Source organism: Rhamphochromis sp. 'chilingali', assembly GCF_963969265.1.
Source record: "Rhamphochromis sp. 'chilingali' genome assembly, chromosome: 12".
Classification (NCBI taxonomy): Eukaryota; Metazoa; Chordata; class Actinopteri; order Cichliformes; family Cichlidae; genus Rhamphochromis; species Rhamphochromis sp. 'chilingali'.
In genome coordinates this window covers 35,159,056-35,167,061 of record NC_137939.1, presented here as the reverse complement: position 1 = coordinate 35,167,061, position 8,006 = coordinate 35,159,056, and the positions used below count along the sequence as shown (strand labels likewise).

Here is an 8,006-nt window from a genome sequence, read left to right as displayed (position 1 = left end):
TGGAGAACCTGTAATTCAGACAGCAGCCACTCGAGGTCGCTGCTGCATCACAGTCCTTTCACATACTGTCATTTTACTTACTGAAGTAAGTATCTAGTTCGAAACCACGTTTCTGTCCTACACCATTATTTTAGGGTCTTTATCTTTTAAAATAAAGGGTCTGAAGGCAACTGTTGACCTGGAAGATTTTTAGGACAATAACCTAGGTTATTGTCCTAAAAATCTTCCAGACTGAGCTCAGTCTTTCCTAATTAGAAGCAGGAAATTAGAGATCATCCGGTGATAGTTGGTATGAAAGACAGGAAACATTTGTCTTCCTGTGGTGTTGGGGATAGATTCAGTGTAAAACGCTGACAAACCAAAGAGCACTTATAGATCGACTTGCTGCTGTTGTTAGCCAAATGTCCAAGCATTTCAAATGAACGAAGTCTTTCTAGCATATGTACTTAAAGTCAGTGCAAACATTAAGTTAAAATATATCTGTCAACTCCAGCTCTGCCTCCTGCCCTAAACCATGCATCATAACATGTCTCTCTGCCATCTGTCACACTTCTGTCTTCTGGGATTTTTCGTTATTAATAAAAAGTTCGTTGTGACACGTGATTTCTTCACAGCATAAAATTTATGTGGATTAAATCACCTTAGATGCTGAACGAAAAGCGTGAAATTCATTGACACGACAGTTTAAATGGTTTTGAACTGAATGCTGTATAAACGCCTTCTCATGACGTCACGTTGCGTTAGCGTCCTGCTGCCTGTGGGAGCAGCGTTCATGTGAGGGTGGGAGAAGAGGGTTCTTATCGTCAGTTGGACTGAAGGACATTCTCACATCACATTTCACAGCTGCTATAGGACTGAGATATTAAACTGAATTTCAAAGAGTCTGTGATACTTGGTGTGAAAACAGGAAATATTTCCGTGGCTGTAATTTTACAGGACAGAAGCTGCAGCCTCAGCAGGCACCTAACTGCTCAAGATGTTTAAAAAACTCCTGCAATATGTTCGTACTGAAAAAATCGGTACCCCCGGGACAGTCATCGGGATGGTCGCCATGGCTTTCTTTCTGCGGAGTATGATGTGCGCTTGCAGAACTTTTGAATGCAATGAAATCGTCGTCGTGCCTGTTTTTTTAATATTTTTCCTGATGCTCCTGATAGACCAGACATTTCGGAGCACCGCGAAACATCCATCCACGTTTTTATGCCTTGTACTCAAGCGCGTTATCAGAGCGTTTCTAATCAGCCTGCTGTGGATTGTAGCTGTATTGATTTTCACAGACTGGTATGGTTGTTGTACCACTGATGAAAACACGAGTAAGCTGTTCTGTGAACCTGGGAGCCACACAGCTGAAGAAGAAGCTCAAAAAACTGAAGCGCAAATCAAGTCAAAGGTGAGGATTTCTTCTTGTATATATATGTGCTCTTATTCTACTTTTAATTTACAAATTTACAGCAAACACACATTAATGCTGTTATGTTTTGCATGTTTGTTGCTTCTTTTTCAGCTTGCTGGTTACTCTCTGCTCCTGGGCATGACTGTTGTCGCTTTCTTCATGACTTGGAGTGGGTGGAGAAAATGGTTTATAAAAAAATACAGTTGGTGCAACAAGAAAACTTTTTACTACAAACTGATTTTGGAAGAAGAGAAAAAGGTTCTGGAGGAGCTTTTGAGGAAAGAAGCAAATGAGACTTTGACTAAAGAAATCACGAGCAACATAAAAAGGAAAGACTGGGACGGCTGTTTTAACGTTGCTCAACAAATGATCAGTAAAGCAAAACATCAAAAACCAGAAGCAACCAACCAGCAGATCAACTGGATCAGTGAGGGGAGCTCCAGCAGAGGGGGGCAGCATCATCAAGCAGCAGCACATCAGCAGGTAAAAGGCTCTGTTATATACAGATGTTACAGCTGCCAGACTCTGTCAGTCTAAATTAATGAAACTATTTCATTGTTGCATTCTGACCTGCACAGTCATCCAGGTCGCCATGAATCCAACTCTACTCATTATTAATAGCATTAACATGTGTTGTTGTTGTTTAGTTAACTATGAAACCAAAAAGACACAGATTGCTATGCTATCCTGATGTAACTCTCTGATTAATCTGGGCTTGAGACCATCATTAGAGCACTCTGTGTTTCCTGCCTGGTTGCAAATATGATCTATGTTTGCTCTAACTACTAACACTGTGCAGAAATACAATGAAGAGTGAACAATTAGTGCACAGAGATTCTGTTTTTTACTTTTTCTATCAGAGTTAACTTTCTTGCTAATTGATAAAAATCTTTTGCAGGCACAAAACTATGAACTTGAAGCAGTGGCACAAGGTAAACGCACCAACACTCCTTAATTCACCGTACAGCTCCCTTAACATCACCTAACTTCACTTTTACAGTGATAATACTAAAAACTGTCACTGATGTGAGGATGGTGGTCTGCATAGTTAGCACTATGCATTTTCTTGTTTTCACTGAGACTGTCTCACATTGAGGGCTTGCTTTGGCCCAGCTCCATGCAAAGCCTCTTTTGCATAAAGACACGACAGACTCTAAATGTCTAAATTTTGTCAGGAGCTGTAACTCAGTTTAGCCATTTACTTTAAAAACTAAAATGATAACAACAATAATAATCTCTTTCACAGGGTTGAAATATCTTATATCTCATAATGAGATTTTTAATATTGCACTGTTGAGGGTTGGAGTTAATTTTAATCACTTTAGAGATTGGCCACAATGTGTTACTGTATAAAACTTTCACACGTTGTTTGTCTCCTGCCCTCCTGCTGCACCATTTATGTTTTCATTTATAAAGTTGCTATCAAAGCTCAGAGTGAAGCAAATCTGTATTTAGCACCTCCCAGTCCTCTTATTTCCCCTTTTGTTTTACTTATGATGACTGATGTGATGATCAGTCTGTTGGAATCAGAATAAAATCTGTAAAATAAAATTTATGGTCTCCATCTTTTTAACAACTCTGTCGACAGTAATGCAGACGACAGACTGTGAGGCAGTTTCTCTGCACTGAAAACATTTACTGTTTATCACTGCAACAGTCTCTGGTTTACCCTTCCTTACTCTTCATATTCACAGCATTCAGGGTAGTTTGGACCCAGGCAAAGAATTCCTTCGTAACGAGAGTCTACAATAAATTTTTATCTACAGATATAATAATCTGACGTTATAATAAATTAATGATTCATCCTAAATTAATCTTTTTGAGAGCAGAGAGAATTCTGGGTCCTTTGCAACACTTGATTTTGGAGACATGACAGCAAAACAACCATACTAATATAAATATATAAAAGGTTAAATAGCAAGAACATTTTGGAACTGTTAGGATTTTTTTAACTGTGTAAATATTTTCCAGTTGTTGACACTGTCCTCACTTCTATATCATCATCATCATCATCATCATCATCATCATCATCATCATCATCATAATAATAACAGTTAACATTTTTAAAACTAGGCTGTGGATTGAAAACAGTGGAAACCTTATATGTGCAGGAGTTGCTCATGTGACATTCCCTGAAATGGCAGCTCAGGTGCTCTTACATGGTCAGAGTCCACTTGCACTGCAGGATGGATCCAAATATGATAAAAGTCTCAGATTTAGACAAAATGTCTCATCCTTCTAAAATTATACTGAAATATCTTAAATTGAGTGACTGACATGTAGATAGTTCTATAAAAGCTCAGACACGTCTCATCACATGTGCGCCTTAACTCATTAAACTTTACATCAATTAAAAACTTTTTGTATTTTTCTTCAGCTACACCTGAAACAGTTACTACAGTTGAAGTCTGACCATTAACAGTAACTCAGTAAAACATCTCTATAGCAGAGATGGTGTAAGACAGCCGTCATATATCAGTGAGGCAGAAATGAGATCAGATTGTAAATATTTAAACTGGGGACAAAACATTTTAACCTCCTAAGACCCGAACTCTTATATGGCATGCATTTTTAAATTCTCTTTGCTATTTGGGCTGTTTGGGACCTGATGAATGTAAAAACAAAGAATTTCCAGATATTTCTTTTTTCCCTATATCAACATATGAGGACATTTTCTTTAAATTTCGATAGAACAGTGTCAGTATAACATTCTCGTAAGTGGATATCAGGCCCTTGTGGAGTAAAATTTTGTATTTTGGTCTAGACATCCCAAAATCTGGCGTCCACCTAGGAGGTTAATCCAGTAATGACAGAAATATTGAAATGCTCTTAAAAACAGAGGTGTTATGTTTAAGTTCTTACTGAATAATTATTTAAAAAATGAAATAGTTTTTCAATAGTTTTTTATTTAATAAAAAAAAATCACCTGAGTTTGGATATTAATATCTCATGACGATGATGATGATGATGATGACCATGATTAAAAAGACTTTTTTATTCCCTCTAAATGACACAGTGTCACATGCTCACATTCCTCAGTCTATTAAAATGGAGGCTCTGTTTTTTTACATGTTGCCATGGTGAATCATGATATCAGAGCTCCTCTGATGAATCTTTTCCTCTTCTAGTCATCCATGTACTTAACTCAGCATGCTTCCTGTAACAGGGTCCAGAAGTACACAGTTCAAAGTACAACTTTAGAAGATCACAAAACACCCTGTACACGGCTCAGTAAATGACTCCTCAGGCTCAAGTTAAACAGTCAAACCATTTCCAGTATATCTTTATTTTATGTTCATTTCTTGGATTTCATTTTTCAAGTCTTGTTTATTTTCATTCAGTTAAACAGTTCATTTTGGTTTTCACTCCAGTTTAAATATAATCATTTTGCTCTGTACAGACACAATTCTTTGTTTTCTGACAAAAACATTTTTCTGCCCTGTAGAAAACAGAGACACCATGCCGTTATTTAACGAATCCACCTAAAAGAACATCAAGTGATGCAGCTCCAGAAACATCGCAAGTGACCACAGACATGTTATACACCTTGTCAGGCGACGTGAGGTCTAGAGAGAGAGAGGTCGGATAAAAGTTCTTAATATCCAGCCTTATGTGATTATAAATGAATTGGGATGAATCTGCAAAAAGGTTTTTGGAAAGGGAAGCAGGAGACTGTTGTTGTAGAGTAGATTGATGAGACTGAAGCTGTTCAGTTGCAAACAGAGAGTTCAGTTCCTTGCAAAGCAAACACGTTTAAAACAAGAGAAGAAAAAAGAAGAAAAAAAGTTCAAATGTTTTGTTCTAAATCTGTTGTGTTCTACAAATTATTCGAGAATTGGAAAAGGAAATAGGAAAAGACATATTTTTTTTGTTTTTGTTTTTAAATCCTATGCCAACTCTTTTTAGCTTTGTAAATATTGGCTATAATGTATGGATAACTCTTATTTTATTTTGACTTTATTTTGCAAATTTATTTAAATTAGGCTATCCTAGGATAAATGTTATTTTGTTGGTTCTAAAGATCTGGATTATTTTTTACTTTATTCTTTATTGTAATTTTTTATCCTGTTTTTCAGTTTTATTTTTCAAGACTTGGTGAATTGACCTTTATTTTTACAACTTGGCTTACACTTTTTAGTATGTTGGCTATAATGAGAAGTGTTTTTCAGTTTCTTAGCCCCCTTGACATGGTTGAGGGCGGGGGGGGTTGCGTGCCTCAATGACCCTAAGAGCTGGACCAGCAGAGGCTTAGTCTTCAGGTGGGACACCAACATTGGTCAGTTCTTAGGGTAGATGCCTGACAATCCAATTACATGACAAAAACAGTTATTCAGAGCACCCCACCACCACCCCACCCCTTTCCTGTCTCTGTTGCCATCCTTTGCCTCCTTTACATTTCCGTCTGCCCCCTCATATATGCCTGTCTAGAACCGGCCCAGGTTGCAAAATGTTCCATCCATCCTCTTTCTTCCGCTTATCTGGGGCCGGGTTGTGGGGGCAGCAGCCCAAGCAGAGAAGCTCAGACCTCCCTCTCCCCAGCCACCCCCTCCAGCTTATCCAGGGGAACGCCTTGGTGCTCCTAGGCCAGCAGAGAGATATAATCTCTCCAGCGTGTTCTGGGTCTGCCTTCTCCCAGTGGGACATGCCTGGAAAACCTCGCCCAGGAGGCGCCCAAGGGGCATCCTTGTTATTATTGCAAAATCTTCATCCAGCGATTTGTTTTTAGGAGCCCTTTTTTCTCAAGTGGTGGGTTACCACCATCGCAGCTTTTGATATGTATCTACAAATTCAAATTGATCTTATATTTTTCATTAAATAATAAAATATTTCAGTTTAAATGTCTGATTCTGTGTATTGCTCTGAGTAAAATATGAGTTTGTGAGAGTTGGAACCCTGTTTTTATTTGCATTTTCCACAGCTTCCCAACATTTTCAGCACTGAGTTTGGGCCTATTTAAAGTTATTGTTTTTCTTCAGAGTGGCAGAGAAGATTTCATTATATATCTCTTGATGTTAGAAAATGACTTCTTAGAACAGTAAAACTTAAGTTCTACCTTATGTTCTAAGTAGAACTTCTAACTTCTCTAAGTAGAACTTAGAACATAAAGTATAGAAAAAGCAGCCGGATCAAATGAAGATGTGAAAGAAGTAAAGAACATAAATGAATACCAAAGACATCCACCCTCACCCAGGGAGAGGAAAAAGTCAAGATTGTGCAAAGATAAGATGACAGGACATGATGCACCAACTTGAATAAATATTTGCAGGAGGAAACATTTGGCTTAGGAACCTTGAACCTAAACCACAAGTGTTCCTGTGAATGCACATGTGGCTGCTAAAGCTGGTGGACCTAAATGTTCACCTCCAAGTCCGTTCACATACAAGAGGGAGGGGAGTGAGTGAGTCAGCGCTCAGGGCACAGAGTTAAACACACAGTTTTAAAATTCGCTCCCACGGTCCCATAATCCCACAGTCCAGCATGTTGCTCTTCTGAAACAGGACAGGAATTTCTCTTTGGGGTGGAAACCACGCCGGCCAGAAGAACAAGGAGGGGGCTGCTGTCGCAGACATGTCTCCTCCTGACAGCGCGTCACTGCAGTCCCGCCCCACTCCACACCTGAACACGGCCTCCCTCGTAGCACAGCCACATGCAGGCAGAGGGGCACCCCTGCCCTGCTGTGAATTGCGGCCATCGCCACTCACTGTTGTTGTTCCTGCCATTGGGACCGGATCGCCGAACGACTCGTGGCCCCCCACAGTCAGGCAGCAGTTCCTCCAACACATGTGCCGGCTTACACGCGTTTCTTTATCTCCTGCTCACCTTTCGTGCGTCGCTCCTCTTGTCTCTGCGCTCACTATCCCCTTTAAAAGGTCAATCTGGCGGCTGATAGGCCACCTCGGGGAACGCCCCCACCTCACAAGTGCCTACAATTGTCCTCTTCGTCCACAGTGGATTAGAAGAATATTGTGCAACAACACTAAAATACATAATATTATATAAAGATGAGGATAAAACCATGCAATATAAATTTCACAATAAATTCATGCAAATAAAATCAACACTATGTACCAATACACAGACTGATAAAACATAAAAACACAAATTTCCACTGTGTGACACACAGTTTGTGCATAACGTAAAAATTTGTTTTTATTTTTTTTTCAGCTTGACTACAAGTTTGTTGGTTATTTGTATCATCTGCTCAATGAAATAATTAATTTAAATGTAGAATTTTAGAAGAAAATAACAATTGTTAGTCTGAATGGCCAATAATCTTCACATTTAGTTCTTACTTTTGTCAAAACTAACTCTGTGTGTGTGTGTGTGTGTGTGTGTGTGTGTGTGTGTGTGTGTGTGTGTGTGTGTGTGTGTGTGATTTGAGTGTATATGATTTTACTGAAGAGCAGTCAGTGTCCAGTCAGCTGCTGAGCATTTTACTAAGGGTAATTTCATGTCCTTATTTAAATGTGAAGTGAAGGGAAGGAATCAGGAAAGTTATTTAAATAACACATTAAAAAACATCAGCTGCTGACCAAAGAGTCATATTTATAAAATCATGAGATAACATAAAGACAGAACAAAGTAAAATGACAGTATGTGAAAGGACTGTGAT

At 38.8% G+C, this 8,006-nt stretch overlaps 1 long non-coding RNA gene across 1 annotated transcript; it reads left to right on the top strand.

Annotated features, from left to right (window-relative positions):
* The first annotated feature begins 786 nt into the window (after window positions 1–786).
* Window positions 787–7,237, top strand: LOC308407638. Its single transcript, XR_013973705.1, has 4 exons — window positions 787–1,390; window positions 1,505–1,876; window positions 2,292–2,325; window positions 4,839–7,237. It is a non-coding gene; the product is annotated as an uncharacterized lncRNA (long non-coding RNA).
* The last annotated feature ends 769 nt before the right edge of the window (window positions 7,238–8,006 follow it).